The 17905-nt window shown below is 43.7% G+C and overlaps 1 protein-coding gene across 1 annotated transcript in view; it reads right to left on the bottom strand.

The window, feature by feature from the left end:
- The window catches only part of SBF1 (SET binding factor 1), a 342170-nt gene that overhangs the window by 158645 nt on the left and 165620 nt on the right, over window positions 1-17905 (bottom strand). The window lies entirely within an intron of this gene.

A 17905-nucleotide genomic window follows, 5' to 3' on the forward strand; every position in this document is an offset into this window, starting at 1 on the left:
ATTATTCTTTAGAATTATAATTGTTCTTTTTGCTAGTTTATTAGAACTGGTATAATTTAGTACTTATGTTTTGTATGACTGAATTTGGTTGTTGTGTATGTTTTATTTTGAACATCACTGATTCTTTATGTAGAAAGGAGATTAAACAAATTCATAAATTCAATTTAGGTGACAGCTTTTTACTGAACTAACAATGCATTTGAATCAAAAAGGCATTCCAATGATAGGGTGATGGGGAAATCACCCATCAAAACACCCTCACACCCTTTCCCTTAACACTTATTAGCTCTCAAAAACTGGTCAAGAAATGTATTACATTTGTCCAGTGAAAAGGTATCGTCTTATATATATTTCTTTTGTTGTCTCCATGTTGTCTTTTTTTTTAAGAAACGGATGATATTCATCCAAGGAGAACCCTGTCCTTGACTTGAGTTCTCAATAACTTTTATTTTTATTTAACCACTCAGTGATAGATGGGTCTAGAGCAGAAGAGAGAAATAACATATTAGTCTGAGTCCTGTACTTCAAGCCACATTCTTACCAAACCAAAACATTCCTCAAGAATTAACCGGAAGCTCTTTCCTTATGCCCCAATGTCAGAATCTTGCAGACTATCAGCACATTTGGAACACTGGCGGCTCTTTGAAGATGATTTTTCCTAATCTGTCCTGACATATTACAAGGGAAGAACATGTTTAAAAAGTCCTTCCCACAATAGCAGCTGCTCATTAGCTTATAAACCCCGAGTGAGGCTGAAGCACAGACTTCATCTCCTTAGATCATACCAAACTGCAGGAGAGCAGCAACAGTACACAAGAGATTTTGTTTTGGAAGATGGAGGGAGGAGGAAGGGTTTAATTCAGCATACATTGAAATGGACCTCCAGATAGTGCTACTTAAAAAGAGCCTCCTTTTTTATTTTAAGCATGGCTTCTTCTATGAGTAGTTTGCTGGCTTTCAACTCAGAACTGCAGGAGTTACCTTTCTATATTCAAAACAGCTGAGTTCCCGTAGCAGTGGCTTTTCTTAGAGAGCCACTAGAGTTCATACTATGACAGCCATGCTTTTTCACATCAAAATAGCAAGATTCCTTCTTTCTGTGGCTTGCTGGCGTTTTTAGATCTCTAGGTTTCATACACTGTATACCTTATGTTTGAAACTGAGCAAAACTAGGTGGAAGTTCCAATTAATTTGACATCACAGGCCGACCAAACTTGATAGCAGGTGGAAAAGTCTCCAACCCTGATGGTGTTATGATACCATGACTTGTACGTAACCCTTAGTGCAAACTATGTGAAAGTGAAACAGTTTCAGAAATCTGACTACTTTCAGAAGCGAGGATTGTTTTACTCAAAGAGAGAAAATTATGGAACTTATCAGTTGAGGCGGTCATGGTTACAACACTAAAAACTTTAAAAGAAAACTAGTCAGATTTTCTGAAGGAAAAAAAATCATTGGTGGGTATGATATAGTTAGACACTAGAAAAAGTACAAATACAGGACTTCACTTATTTGAATTATATTCCAACTTTCAGCACTTCCAAAGCAGATTCCATTCAGGTACTGGAGATATTTCTCTGTCCCCAGAGAGCTTACAAAATGAGGTCTATATTCAGAAGCATTTAGCTGAATAACTCAAACATTAACCGGCTACATTAATATTTGGGCACTTATTCGGCAAAACGTTACCTGGATATCTTATCCATCTAAAATTTAGCTGGATAACTTAGGGCATTTTGGAGAGGAGATATGTTAGTGGATAAGTTATCCTGCTAAGTCTGGTCACACCGAAGAGCTGTCCTAAAGAGCCAGCTAACTTTAAAATAGGCAGTTATATTCAATGGTGCACCTGCACCACTGAATACATCTCCAAAGTTTATCCTGCTAGCTTTGCTTTTCTGGACAGTGACTGAATATGGACAACTAACTTTATACCTGAGGCAATGGAAGGTGAAGTGACTTGCCCAAGGTCACAAGGAGCATCCGTGGGATTTGAACCCTGGCTTCACTGGTTGTCCATTGCTCTAACCACTAGCCAACTCCTCCACTCCACTTGATTGCCATATTCAGATTTTTGTGGGTATTTTTTTTTCCCTCTGGATTACCACAATTGTTAGGCAATTTTATTTTTAGGAAAGTAAGAAAATACAAGATTATTTTACCAATACAAAGCTCCATTAGAAGTGGGATCAGTAATATGGCAAGCTGGACAATTAGGGTTCAGAATGTGTAAGTCTAAAAAGATGGGTTTTTAGAATGAAGTCTGGCTCCAAGTCTTTTTTCAACAAGAACAACAGAGAATCTAAGGACCAGCTCTCTGGCACCACAGCAAATTCCAGGGAGCTGTCAAACCATCTGAATTCATGAAAGCCTGCCCCAATGGGCAAGAGATATTGCAATGTGTCTTTGCAAGATGACTTATCTTTGAAAAATGCTTTGTAATATGCAAAGACTGAAGTGAAACACCCTAGCAGGCACTCAGACTAATATGTAACATACCAATAGGTGGTCCAGAGGGCACCATGCACTTCTTTTCCGCCCTGACAGCAGGAGGGGCATTCTGGAGTTTAGCAGTGGCCTGGTCAATGATCCATTGCACGGTCCCTTCATCCAAGCGAGGAAAACGCCTCTGATGTAAGCGTAGGTGGCAGCCTTCTGTGGGCTTCTGCACTTTGTGCATTGTGACTGCAGGGTATGGATTTTCCTACATCCAGAAAAGAAAACATCCCCTTTTACAATGAATTTCACCTAAACTCCCACTAGCTGTGTTGATGCCTTCATTTAATTCTACCTAGCACTTTAATGTCTTCTACAATGCCAATGTTTTTTTTCCAAACCATTTTCTTTCTTTTATCTACTGCGGAGTAAAACATAACTGATGTGCATGCAGCAATGTATAATCCAATTGTGCTACACTGAACATAAAGCAAAGATGCTTACCTGTAACAGGTGCTCTCTGAAGACAGCAATTCAGAGGGTCAGGTGATTGTGTGTGGTGCTGAGCAGAAAAATTCCAGAGCTTTCTGGAAAAGATTACAAATCTTTTCTGCGTATGCACAGGACTTCTCATTCTGCGCTGGCTCTGCATTTTCACTAAGTTCCCATTTACCCAAGACATATAAGGAGTAAACAAAGCAGCGGCTGGTGCCTTATAGACGGATTTATTGAGGCATAAGCTTTCAAGGACTCAAATCCAATTCACCAAATGCAAGGAGAGAACATTTAATTTAATGATGATGTTAAATGTTTTACTGTTTTTTAAACTGTTACATGTAAAGCCTGTTGCTAATTTGTTTCACTGTAAACCGAGGTGATGTATGTCTATACGTACCGCGGTATAAAAGAATCTATAAATAAATAAATAAATAAATAAATAAATAAATAAAATCTCCCCCAAGGGGAGGAGGGGGAGGGCTTTGTACAACTGGGGAACTGCTGTCTTCAGAGGAGAGAGATCCTGCTACAGTAAGCAACTTTGCATTATCTGAAGACAAGCAGGTTCACTAAGTCGCACAAGTAGGACTCCCTAGCTGAGGGCTGTCTTCACCAAAAATAAAGAGGAAGAACAACAAGAACCACCAACAGACGGTCAAAAGAAGCAAAGAGTTGGGTGGACTTTCTCAGGACAATTTGCAAAGACATCTGTCGAGGAAATTGGCCTATCTGAAAACTGCTCTCCTCACATGCAGGTTTTTACAAACAAATATACATTTATCCAGACTGATCAAGGGGACATCCTTAGGATGTGTTCAAAGTACTACCCTCTACTGCGATGAACTCTAGCATAAGGTGAATAAGCCACTATGTCCTGGAGCTCACTGACTCTATGGGCTGAAGTGTCCATCACAAAAAAAGTAGCCTTCCAGGTCAGGTACTTGAGCTCTCAAGAGTTTAGAGGCGGAGAAGAGAATTTCATCAGCTGGGTTAGAATCATGTCCCGAGACACAGCAGGCAGCTTCAGTTGAATCTAGACCTGCATGACTAGCAATTAAAGCTGAACAGAAATATGGGTGGTCTTCTACATGCTGGAGATAAACACCAATTGCATCAAGGTGTACCTTGGAGAATTTTAAGGTTAAACAGAGATGCATAAGGTATTCAAGGAGTTCTACAATAGCATCAGGCTTCATAAGAATATAAGACTTACCATACTGGGTCAGACAAAGAATCCATCAAGCCCAGCAACCTGTTTCAAACAGGGATCAATCCGGTTACAAGTACCTGGCACATATCCAAACATTAAATAGATCCCATGGTACTAAAGCCGGTAATAAGCAGTGGCTTTTCCCCAAGTCATCTTGATAAATAGCAGTTTATGGACTTCTCCTCCAGAAACTTATCCAAATCTTTTTTAAACCCACCTACACTAACTGTCTTAACCACATCCTCCAGCAAAGAATTCCAGAATTTAATTGTCCATTGAGTGAAAACTATTTTAAATGTGCTGCTTGCTAACTTCATGGAGTGCCCTCAAATCCTTATATTATCTGAAAGACTAAATAGCAGATTCAAATTTACATGCTCAAGTCCTTTCATGATTTTATAGACTTAAATCATATCTCTCCCCCCCCCCCCCCCCCCAGCCTTCTCTTCTCCAAGCTTAACAGCTCTAGCCTTTCCCCTCATAGGGGAGCCGTTCCATCCCCTTTATCGTTATGATTGCCTTCCTCTGTAGCTTCTCCAGTGCAACTATATCTTTTTTGAATTGCGACAATCAGAACTGCACATAGTATTAAAAGTATGGTCTCATCATGGAGCGATACAGAGGCATTATGATATACTACATTTTATTAACCATTTCCTTCCTTTATGTTCTATTTATTCTATGTCTCTAAGTAAACATTTTATTTTAAGTAACCTTATTTTTATCTTAATTTGTCAGTATTATGAATGTTTCGTTGTAACCTGCCCCGAACTTTGAAGGGACGGGATATAAATACTTTTAAATAAATAAAATGATAAATAAATCAACCAATCACTGAGGTAGGGAAACACGTGAACCTCAGTTTGTGAAAAAAAGCAATGACGACAGCTAAGCATTTGATGAATATCTTGCATCAGCTCTGCAAGTTAACAGGCAGTATGTGATATTGGAAGTACAGTGCTCCACCACAAATCAGAGAACTTTCCTGTGAGTGTAGGCCTCTTTGAGATCCATTGAACGTAGCCAGTTTCCTGTTTAAAAGTGGAAGAACAGCACCTAGGGAAACAGTCTTAACCGTTCCCTCTTCAGTAATGTGTTCAAGACCCTTAAGTCTAGGAAGAGTCGGAATCTTCCAGTCTTTTCTGTGGTGGAACAGGTTTGACCTCTTTGGCCTTTAAGAAGTAGATTTCTCACCTAAGCCTTGATTTTGAAAGAGCTGATACACTCTTTTGAGAGGGTGATTTGGAAGAAATGTCAATAGATAAAATCTTTAATTGTACACTACTTCCAAAAAACCCAGCTTATAACAAGTCAATGGTTTATGAAAAAACTCAGCCTCCCCACCACATGGAGGTCTTCCAGAACAAAGACAGACACAGGCTACATCCCATTGACAAGGTCAAAATCCCAACCTCGATTTTGACTGGATGGCAGTATGAAGTTTTGCGTTATCTTTAATCTTGTTGAAGACTTCATCCCTGCTACCTAAAACATGACAGATCCTGATGGCAGTTCATTTGAAAATAGCTCAGATGTGGCAGTGAAGAGAGTCCAATATATTAACTGGTAATCCTTTATTACAGCCACTTCTTCCTGGACATTATCTCCAAAGAGCTTTTCTCCACTGCATGGCACACTGGCAAGCTTTTTCTGGTCAACTTCATGAAGGTCTAAAGCTGAAGAGTGCTATCTAGTGGTTGTATTCAGGGACCGTGATTGCAGGGTGTCTGGCCCAACACTGTCACTACTATAATCAGACTAAGAATGTTGGGAGAGGGGGGAAGGAATGGAGAAATTACTTACCTGATAATTTTGTTTTCCTTAGTGTAGACAGATGGACTCAGGACCAATGGGTCCTGAGTCCACCTGCTAGCAGATGGAGACGGAGTCAGGTTTCAACCCTAACATCACCTTAGATACACCCCTGCAGTGACCTCAGCCCTTCAGTATTCCCTTCAAAAGCAATTGTGGACATATTGAAAAAAACTTGATTAAAAACAGATAACCGTAACTGTACTCAACCAAACAAATGCTGAATCCCAGGAAGATTATAAATGCCCTGATCTACAGATTGGGCGACAGCTTACCCATAACCTTTTGGAATCAATATTCATTTCACGGACAATTCCTTGGCAACGTTCTTGGGCAACCATGGGTAGGATGCAGAGTCCCATCTGTCTACACTAAGGAAAACGAAATTATCAGGTAATTTCTCCATTTTCTAGTGTGTAGCCAGATGGACTCAGGACCAATGGGATGTACAAAAGCTACCCCCTTGCAAAGGCTACATCCTCTCGGGCCTGAACATCCAAGTGATAGAACCTGGAGAAGGTGTGTAAGGAGGACCACGTCGCCGCCCGGCAGATGTCAGCGGGAGACAGCAGTCTAGTTTCTGCCTGGGATACTGTCTTAGCCTTAGTGGAGTGAGCTTTAACCTGAAAGGGTACTGGCTCTCCTGTCTCTACGTAGGCCCTGTCTTGAGAGGGGTACAGGGGTTGGTGTGCAGGAGTTGTAATCTATGTAGTGTGTCCTACACCACCTCTCAATTGCACAGAGAGAAGCAGCGGGAGACTACAAAGGCGTCCCTGAGCAGCTGAGAAAATTCTAAAGCATAGCAGTCTCTTATCACCTCCAGAACCCACCGGTTCGATGTGATTCTGGTCCACTCCTGGTAAAAATGGGACAGCCTCCCTCCGATAGCCTTCGAGGAGGAGTAGACCAACATGCCTTCATTGCCCAATCTTTGTTCCACTGCTGCCTTGAGAACAACCATCCCTCAGGGGTCTGCACTGACTCTGAAAGGGATGCTGCCTACCAGAACTCTGCTTCTATGACACCATAGAATCTCTTCACTTCTCGAAAGTGAGCTCACGGTGGAAAGGACATCTTAGGGGCCTTCCTGTTCTCAGGCAACTTATTACCCTTCGACTTTCCCAACTGCTTCATAAGCTGATCCAAGTCCTCCCTAAACGGCAGGGCTTTAAACCACAAGTGCACCAACCAACTTCGCAGCCACAGGATCCTCCATGCTGCCATTGCAGAGACCATACTCCTGGCGAAGATCTGGACCATGTCATACAGAGTATCGGCCACATAGGCTACTCCCACCTCTAAGCGGGCCACCCGCGCTGCTTCAGCCGCCGTTCCTAGCCACTTGTCACGCGCCTTCTGCACCCAGAACAAGCAGGCTCTCTGCATTAGACTTCCACACCCCTGTATGAAGACTCAAAGCCAAAACCTCAAACAGCTGCTTGAGCAGAATCTTCAGCTTTCAATCCTGGACATCCTTTAGGGCCACTGCCCCCGCTACCAGGATGGTTATCTTCTTGGTAACCGCAAACACAGTCGTATCCACTTTGGGAATTCTCCACAACTCCAAGGTCTGCTCCAGCAAGGGATATTTTATTTAAAAACATTTCTATACCATCTTTCACAAGCAAATAGCTGACCAAAACGGTTTACAATAAAATGTAAAAAATAAAACAGTAATTTTAAATAAAATATAAGATAAATCAAATAAAAATAAAAATGAAATAAAATAAGAAATAGCATCAACTAAGTAAATAGAAATAAATATACTGAAAACAATAAAAATAAAAGTAAAAATAAAAATGAAAAAAACTATAAAGCAAAAATAGTAAAGTAGGGAAAAAAATACAATGGATTCATTAAACCCCTAATTCTAATAATTATCTTTTGAAATTTAAATTAACTATACTAAATATTTACAAAAACAGAATAAAGTCAGAAATCAACAAAAATAAAAATCAAACTAATAGGAACAAGACTAATGTCCTCTAAAAAAGTATCAGCTACTATACATTGATGTTAACAGCTGAAATAAAATAAAACAGTAAGTGATGCTTCAAGGCTAATTATGAAATCATTTACCTGAATCTCCAAACGCTTCTTTAAATAAATAAGTTTTAACTGATTTTTTGAATTCGGTATGATTGACAATTTGTCTCAACATATTAGGAAGTGAGTTCCAAAGTAAGGGACCCGCTACCGAAAAAGCTCTTTCTCTGGTTAAATTGAATCTCGCTAACCTCACTGTGGGAACATCCAATAAATTTTTACTGGCCGATAGGAAAATTAGTTCTTACCTGATAATTTTCGTTCCTGTAGTACCAAGGATCAGTCCAGACAGTAGGGTTGTGTCTCCCTTCCAGCAGGTGGAGTCAGAAGTCAAAGTTCTAAGCACCTCCCATATCCCAGGGTGCCTCCTGCGATCCTCCAGTATTTTGAATAACAAAGCAGAAACTCATGAAGAAGGATAATCAATGACTAGATCAACTATATATATGAATTGAACAAATACATAACATGAAAAAAATTACAATATTCAGAGCTTCTTAAATCATTGCATAGGAAAAATATAAAAAGGAAATTAACAGTATTCAATAGCAAACTCTCTGGAAAAAAACTGGGTGGGTGTCTGGACTGATCCTTGGTACTACAGGAATGAAAATTATCAGGTAAGAACTAATTTTCCTTTCCCTGTACGTACCAGAATCAGTTCAGACAGTAGGGATGTACCAAAGCTGCCCTAAATGGGGTGGGATCCGGAGAGTCCCGCCTTCAGCACACTACTGCCGAAAGAGTCGGCATCTGGAGCGCAAACATCCAAACGATAATGTTTGGCAAAAGTGTGCAAAGATTTCCAAGTCGCCGCTCTACAAATTTCTTGAGGTGAAACACAATGACTCTCGGCCCAAGACGCCGCCTGAGAGCGTATCGAATGCGCCTTGAGACCATCAGGAACTGGGCGACCGTTACAAATGTATGCCGAAGCAATGGCTTCCTTCAACCACCATGCAATGGTAGCCTTAGAAGCCTGATAGCCCTTCTTAGAGCCGCTCCATAGAACAAAAAGGTGGTCCGAAAGACGAAAGACATTAGTGATCTCTAAATAACGTAAAAGCACTCGGCGGACATCAAGTCTTTTTAAGTCTCGTGCTTGAGAAGATTTATCCAAATCTGGGAAGGCTGGCAATTCAACAGATTGATTGAGATGAAAAGAGGATACCACTTTAGGTAAAAAGGATGGTACTGTGCGCAATGATATACCTGAATCTGAAATTCTCAAGAAAGGCTCACGACAAGACAATGCCTGAATCTCTGAAATGCGTCTAGCAGAACAAATTGATACGAGAAACACCGCCTTGAGCGTTAAGTCCTTCAAAGCTATTCGCTTAAGGGGTTCAAAAGGAGGAGCACAAAGACTATGAAGAACCAAATTCAGATTCCATGATGGACTGATAGCCCGGATTGGTGGTTTCAAATGTTTGGCTCCTTTGAGAAAACGGACAACATCCTGATGCATAGCAATAGACACACCATTCTCCTTACCTCGTAAACAGCCTATTGCCAGACCCTTTTTTAAACCATCTTGTAAGAAAGCCAAAATGTCTACAACTGTAGCTCTGCGCGTAGACAAACCGGACTTACTACACCAAGCATCAAATACCTTCCATACACTAACATAGGTGAGAGAAGTAGAAGGTTTTCTCGAACTAAGCATGGTGGTGATGACTGAGTCTGGATAGCCTCTCTTTTTTAATTGCCTCCTTTCATAAGCCAGGCCGCTAGACAAAAGTGAAACGCCTGGTCGAAATATACTTGACCCTGTCGAAGGAGGTTGTTGAGGTGGCCTAGGCGGACGGGACCGATCGCTAAGTTGATGAGATCCACATACCATGGTCTGCGAGGCCATTCTGGAGCGAAGAGAATCACCAGACCTTCGTGAGATTCTAATCGTCTTACGACTTTTCCTTTTAGTGGCCATGGTGGAAACACATAAAGAAGGATGTCCTTGGGCCAAGGTAGAACCAAGGCATCCACTCCCTCCGCTCCATGTTCTCTCCTTCGACTGTAGAACAGAGCCACTTTCGTATTGACACGGGTAGCCATCAGATCTAGCCTGGGAGTCCCCCACCTTTGAGTGAGAATGTTCATTGCCTCCCAGGAAAGTTCCCACTCTCCTGGATCTAGATACTGGCGACTGAGGAAGTCTGCTTGAACATTGTCTACTCCTGCTATGTGCGATGCCGCTAGACGGCGTAGATGAGATTCGGCCCAGGTCATTAGCATGTCTGCTTCTACGGCGACGGAGCCACTTTTTGTGCCGCCTTGCCTGTTTATGTACGCTTCTGTCGTGGCATTGTCGGAGAGAACCCTCACTGACTGATGTTGAATAAGTGGTAGAAATCTGCGGAGTGCTAGTCGTACCGCTCTGGTTTCTAAACGATTGATGGGCCACTTGGCTTGCGAAGCTGTCCACTGACCTTGTGTCAAATGTGACTGGCATACAGCTCCCCAACCGAAAAGGCTGGCATCCGTTGTCACTAATATCCACTGAGGAGGCTCCATGTCCATTCCTTCCTGCAAGTGACGCGGTATCAACCACCAATTTAAACTGGACCGAGCTGGCTCCAGAAGTGGTAGAGGAAGATGAAACTCCTCTGACTTGGGGTCCCACCTGGAAAGCAATGCCCTTTGCAAAGGTCTTAGATGTGCAAAAGCCCAGGGGACCATGTCCAGAGTAGATGCCATAGAACCAAGAACCTGTAAATAGTCCCATACCGTGGGTAAACTTAGATCCAAAAGGCGACGAACTTGCGACAATTTGATCATCTGGTCCTGTGGAAGATAAACCTTTCCCACAGCCGTATCGAATCGAGCACCCAGAAACTGCAAAACTTGCATCGGGACTAGATGACTTTTCTTGAAGTTGACTACCCAACCAAGGACATGAAGAAGATGCAGAACCTTTTGGATCGCTAGTTCGCAAAGAGTCTTTGACTTCGCTCGAATGAGCCAATTGTCGAGATAGGGATGAACCAAAATCCCTTCTCGTCTAAGTGCTGCTGCAACCACCACCATTACCTTGGTAAATACTCGAGGTGCAGTTGCTAAACCGAACGGCAGAGCCCAAAACTGATAGTGTTCGCCCAACACCATGAAACGAAGATATCTCTGGTGGGATTCCTGAATTGGTATATGAAGATAAGCTTCTGACAGATCTAAAGAAGCCAAAAATTCGTTTTTGTGGACGGCCGCAATGACTGATCTCAAGGTTTCCATACGGAAACGAGGAACCCGAAGTGACTTGTTTACTTCCTTCAAGTCTAATATTGGACGAAATGTTCCTTCCTTTTTTGGAACAATGAAATAATGGAGTAACGACCGGTCCGATATTGGGACAGAGGGACCGGAACAATAGCTCCTAGATCCTGGAACTGATGTAAGGTTTGACGAACAAGTTGCTGCTTTAGAAGAGATCCGCTTGGAGATACTAGAAAAAGATCCTTTAATGGGCGAGCAAAATCCAAAGCGTAGCCTTGTTTTATAATATTGAGGACTCAACTGTCTGAGGTAATTTTGACCCATTCCCTGTGAAAACGTGTGAGACGTCCTCCTATTTCTGGCACCAAGGAATGGGCCGGCGCACCTTCATTGTGGAGTTTTGGAGGATGGAAAAGTTTGGGAGCTGTTAGTACGGAGAGGCCGTCTCCCACAAAAGGAATGGGCCCATACCTGAGCCCTTGAAAGCTGTTGACGTGTAGAAAAAGATGGAATTCTACCAGTTCGGAATCTCTCTGGCCCCAAAAACGGCCTCTAAAGGTATTGAACGAACGATAGGAATGAGGTTTATCCTCTGGTAATTTATAAACTTTATTATCTCCCAAATCTTTAATGAGCTGCTCTAACTCTTTCCCGAAGAGTACGATCCTTTAAATGGAAAAGAACCCAAGCAAGATTTGGAAGTTGCGTCAGCTGCCCAATGGCGAAGCCAAAGAAGTCTCCTTGCCGAAACTGCGGAAGCCATAGAATGTAATAGGTCATATAAGGCATCAGCCGTGTATGCTACTGCCAATTCTAAACAATTGGCTTGCTCAAGTTCTGCTGACGGCAAATCCTGAGAGGTAAGTAACTGTTGGACCCACCGAAGAGTTGCCCTTTGCATTAGACTACTGCAAAGGGCAGTACTACCTAAAGCGGATACCTCAAAGATACGTTTAAGAAGAACCTCAAGTTTTCTATCCTGAAAATCCTTTAGAGCAGTGCCTCCAGTTACTGGAATTGTGGTGTGCTTAGCAATGGCAGAAACTGCAGAATCAACTTCTTGTGGAAGTGGATAAAGTTTATCCATAGCTCTAGTAACCTTAAGACCAGCTTCTGGAAAATCCCATTCTCGAGTAGGCAACTGAAAAAGTTTAGGATGAAAAGGAAAAGATTTAGGCAAAGCCCTAATCCCTGCGAGAACAGGATCCCCAGGAGTGGAATCCGTCACTGGTTGTGGTGCTGGAATTGCCAGCTCCTCTAGTACAAAAGGAATAAGAGGATCTAACTCCTCTTTGTGAAACAATCTCAGTACTTGGGGATCATCCCCTTCCACCAACGCTGATTCCATAACCTCCTCATCAATACTATCAGCTGATGATCCCATGAGTGGGTCTTGTAAGTCAGGATCCTGACCCATATTAATTAAATGTGACAGATTCCTCTGCATGCTTAGGAATCTTAGCAGAGGGTGGCTGATTACATTCTGTATCTGCTGTAGCCTCCAAATATGCCTTATGCATAAGCAAAATAAATTGTGATGAAAATGGCTGCTTTAACCCCTCCCCCCCCCGGGGGTAAAGAAGACTGAATATTGTCATTTTCATTCAAATTTGAGTGCTCTGGGACTAAAATAGGAGGTGATAAACTTTCAATGAGTTCCCCTCCGTCCAACCGCGAGCCAACGCGATAGTCGTTTAAATTCAAAATGGCCGCCGCTCCCCGCGATTCGGGGACGCGGCCGTTCTAGGCAAGGAAACCGGCTGTGAATTATTTGAATCGCGCGTACGCGGGTTTTCTGCCGGCAAGAGGCAGTTCTGATGGCCCTTCGCCGCCAGAAACACAGCGAAAGCAAAGACTGTCTCTGGAGAGCCGTGCTGCCGGCTCTCCACAGGCAGAACAGCGATAACCGCGTGGCATAACAGTAAAAATAATAACCAGCTCTGAAAAAGAGAAGCTTTGAAATAAATTTTGCTTGTGTCTTACCAAATAATAAAACTTGCCTTGAACTTAACAGTTTTAAATTTTTTTTTTTTTAACTACCATACAGTTAATGGAGCTTTCTCTTCAGGGGAATGAAACCTCCCTGGAAATTAATAAAAAAATCTTTAAGCTCCCTTCAGAGGCATATAAACTTCTCTGGCACAGAAAGGGGGAGGGATCGGCCCACTGGTAAATCCCCTCTTTGCCCGGGAATAATAAGAGTCTTCCGGGTGTCAAGGCTAATGGACACAGCATCAAATTAATTCTATTCTTAATTTTTTTTTATTTTTTTTTTTTTTAAACATAAGAAGATCTAGTCAAAGATCAGCCAGGGATAAAAAATCCCTTGACTACAAATAAAGGTAAATTTACTCAGCTGACTAAAATAACAGGACCACAGGGGATGTCTTCCTTCACCTGCTGGAGTCAGAGGAATACTGGAGGATCGCAGGAGGCACCCTGGGATATGGGAGGTGCTTAGAACTTTGACCTCTGACTCCACCTGCTGGAAGGGAGACATAACCCTACTGTCTGGACTGATCCTGGTACGTACAGGGAACTAAGACTTCTCATTGGTTTGTATATCCTGAGTGTGGAACATAGTGTGGAACATATAACCTTTCCCCAGCCCTTGCTACCTTTAGGTCCACCTCAGGAGATTTCCACTGCCGATATACTAGCTTCTTCACCTTTTTCGGCAACAGAAAGGCTTTAGGGGGTCCCTGCAAACCCTCCATTATCTAAATTCTCCTGGGTAACTTTAATCCCCAGATCCTCCAGCACCTGGGGAATCAACAGACCTAGTTCTTCCCTCCAGAACAGACCACTCGTGGGTCATCACCTTCCGCGACTGGAACTGCATCTGGATCTTGCGCATCCGGATCTTGCATTGGATCCTCCAATGCATCCCACTGGATCCTGGTCTGGATCCTGCAAAACACCAACAGGGTCCTTGTCTGGCACCACTGGACCCCCTTGCATCTGATCAGGATCATCTGTACCTTCCAAGGAATCTTCCTAAACTGCGGCCCATCTGAGTCCCAATGAGTGCTGGTTCCCTCCTGATTCCACCAATCCTCTAGCCTTCTTGGCCACCTGGGACTTCTTAGGGAAGGGTCTCTTTGACCCTAAATCCTTTCTGGCTAAATAAGCTTTATGGAGGAGGAGAACAAAATCCAAAGAAAATACCTCTGGATCAGAGGAAGAGTCCTGATCAGCGACCTCCAGAGCCTCTCCCCATCCCCTGCTACCAGCAGGGTCTTTTTCCAGAGGAAACAGCATGAAAGGGGAGTCCCAAGGCTCACAAATAGCAGCCTGCACCTCAGCATGTGCTTCCAAAATAGCCACCGGCTCCTCTGCTCCCACCCAGGATCCCCAGAACTGGCCCAGCCACATTCAGGATCTTGCCACCCCCACCCCAGGCACAATTGCGGGAAAACAAGGCCAAATCGAGGCAAGCTCACCTCAAACCGCAGCCACGACAAACTTTGCCGTGTTGTGCAGGAGCCGGCATTCTGGCTCAGTCAGGCCTAAAAACAGACACTGCTGATGCAATCGGTCCCCGACACTGTCCGGTGCCGAACTACTCGGCACCCGGCCCCGACGACCGAAGTCAATTTGGCCCGCTCCTTCCTGCCTGCCTCCCAGCAGAAAAAGAACTTACCCGCTGCCTCAGCCCTGCCGCACCCTCTCTCCTCTCCTTCCCTTTCACTTTGCTATTTTTTTTTAAAGACTCGTGAGAAAAGGAAAAAGGGAACAGAACTATTTCCCTGCTTCTGGAGGCCACACCTGAAGAAGCCAGGTACATCGAGGGAGTGAGCGAACCAGGACCCCTGGCTATCAAAAGCCCCCCCGGCCGTCCCCCCCCCCCCCCCCCAAGAAGAGTCAGGACAGGGATCACCAACCCCCTGCTCCACCCAAGGGATGGGCCTCAAAGGAACCTAACATCTCAGGGAGCCAAATCCTCTTTCCAATCTATTTTCCTTCTTTTTTTTTTCCCCCTAACTCCAGACTGCAGGTTTGCACTCTACCATCTGCTGGAGACAGAGAAATACTGAGGGACTGCAGTTGGCACTCTCGGTTATGTAGCAGTGCCCCAAAGTTTTCTCTCTCTGCCTCCATCTGTTGGTAAGGATGCATAAACCCACTTGTCTGGACTGATCCGGGGTACAAACAGGAAACCCATTTATCAGACTTGGCGAACCTGCTAGTCTTCAGAGAAACATACAATAAGAATACTGAACAGTGTCTTAAAATGCAGCTTACACTGTTTATAGACCTAGCACATTTCTCCTAAGCAAGCAGAAAGTTCCAGGCATTCCAGTTATATAACACAACTCACATTTTTGTAAAGTTGTTCAGCCAGTTCTTTGATGTGTTTCAGAGTTTTCTGAAAGTTTCCTTCCTCAGAGCGCATCCGTTTTGCTTCATAGGCAACCAGCTGAAAAAGCAGACAGGATGAGATGAGAATGACCACAACCCAGTAGGAGGGCCCATTGCAGAGTTATAGGATGAAGCCAATGAGAAAAAGGGCTCTGTGCAAAGGAAAATAACTGCACCTGGAAGGAAGAGGGTAGAGGTGAGTGCCAAATACAAAGAATGAATATCAAGCCCAGGGAGGAGGAGTAGGAGGGCTGAGCGCATAGTGCTTACCTCATCAAACAGGTCAACTGCTCTGTAGGGTGCACCACGTTCGGTCACAAATCCAGCAAAAGCCATGCCCTCCAAAACCTTTGTTAGAAAGTCATCCTCTATTAGACCTCGCTGGCCAAGGAATGCTGCCTGCCACAAGAAGGGAGGGAGTCATTACCAAGAATACAAAGATGGGAGGAGGAAGAGAAAAACGACAGAGAGAACAGGAAAACTAAGTGCTCAATATCAGGAATACAAGTGGGAGAAGAGGGAGAAACCGGAGCTAGGAACATGAGAGAAGAGCAGCATCGAGTATACAAACAAAGGGGACAGAAGAGAGAGAGAACAGAACAGCAAGAGAAAAAAAGATCAAATGCATGGGAAAGTGAAAGAGTCCTACACTTAAGCAAAAACAAGTACACTGTTCAATTCCCACTTAGAAGCAGGGTGGCAGGGATGGAACGGAGTCTCTCTTCACCTTATGGAAGCGAATAACAGGCTCTGGGTGGATACGAATGATGTGCAGACACCACCGATAACCCTGAAACAACTGTGCAAACAAGCGCAAAAATGCAGCTCGGATCTCCTTATCCTGTAAGAGATGAAATGTAGAAATGTGACAATCAATGTAAATGGACAGGGAAGGGGAGGGGGGTAGCTGAGAGAAGTAGGATTCCTGCTATGGAAGACGGAAGGTCCCTTGCAACTCTGCACATCTTATATCCCAGAATCCAAAACAGTATCCAGGGAGCTCTGAGGAAATCCTGCAAATCCCAGTGTCAGAGACAGTAACCAAAATGCTAACAGGAAAACCTCTACAATGCATTGATCTGGGTATGTACAGGGAATGTACAATTAAGCTCTGGAATTCATTGCTGGAGGATGTGCTTAATAAGGTGGGCATAGCTGGGATTAAAAAACATTTGGACAAGTTCCTGGAAAAGTCCAAAAACTATTATTAACTGAGCATTAGCAGCATGGGATCTATTTACTTTTGGGTTCTTGCCAAGTACTTGTAGCCTGGATTGGCCACTGTTAGAAACAGGATGCTGGGCTTGAATGAGCCTTGGTCTGACCCAATATGGCAAGTCTGATTACGCAGTATACAAGTTTGTTAAATATCCCAGACTCCAGGCTACCACAGCTCTCAGATAAATGTTTTACCACAGTAAATAAAAATGGTAGAGTTTTGTTGGGACATCTCCTGGTGTCAGATGCTGTGTAGATTGCAGCAAAGGCAGTGCACCACACAACAAATGCACCCAAGTCCCTGGGCTGGGAAAACCTCTGCAGGTCCTGCAGCTTCTTACCTGCATTTTCAGTGATGAAGCAGAGACTGATGAGGGGGGAAACGCCAAGTCTGCAATCGCCAGCTCTGGATCCAGAACCTGTGGAGAAACACAAACAAGCAAAAGCTCTTATGAGGGAGATATGGAGAAATGAAGTACTACCAAAAATAAAATTAGCTAAAAGAAAATCAGAAGTGTCTTCCCAATAGCCAAGTAGTGCTTCATAGGGCCATGGAGGACACTGGCTTGGACTCCCAGGCAATTCATTTCCTTCAGACCAGTGAGACAGGAAGTATTATGGAGGCTGCAATCATGGCCCCAGGCGAGATAATCCCAAACACGTTGTGCGCGAGTTGAGAGGTAGTGATCAAGAGCTCCTCTGCTTACCAGGGAGAGGGTAGCATGTGTACAGTGCAGCAGTGGCTCAGGCAGCAGTGAGATGTGAATACACTCTGGGATTGTCACGGTCCCTCCATCCAGATCAGCAATAATCACATCCAGCTGCAGAATACACAGAATAGAAGGCTCATTACTGTCAATGTAGCAGGCAGCCCTTTCTCAGCTACCTTGCTCAGTGGTATCACTCAGTGGCCGATGCAATATTATGCGCGGTAAGGCGAGAGCTCATAACACGCACACAACCATCTCTCCTGGGCACCCGACGCAATATGCTAACGAGCTGCGTGCTAAAAAGGACACACTAGGGGAAATTGTGCCAACCTAGTGCTCCAAAGCTACGGGTGCCCAGGATATGTGGCTGCTCGTGGGTTAGGAAAACAATGCTCAATATGAG

Source organism: Rhinatrema bivittatum, chromosome 9 (assembly GCF_901001135.1).
Source record: "Rhinatrema bivittatum chromosome 9, aRhiBiv1.1, whole genome shotgun sequence".
Taxonomy (NCBI): domain Eukaryota; kingdom Metazoa; phylum Chordata; class Amphibia; order Gymnophiona; family Rhinatrematidae; genus Rhinatrema; species Rhinatrema bivittatum.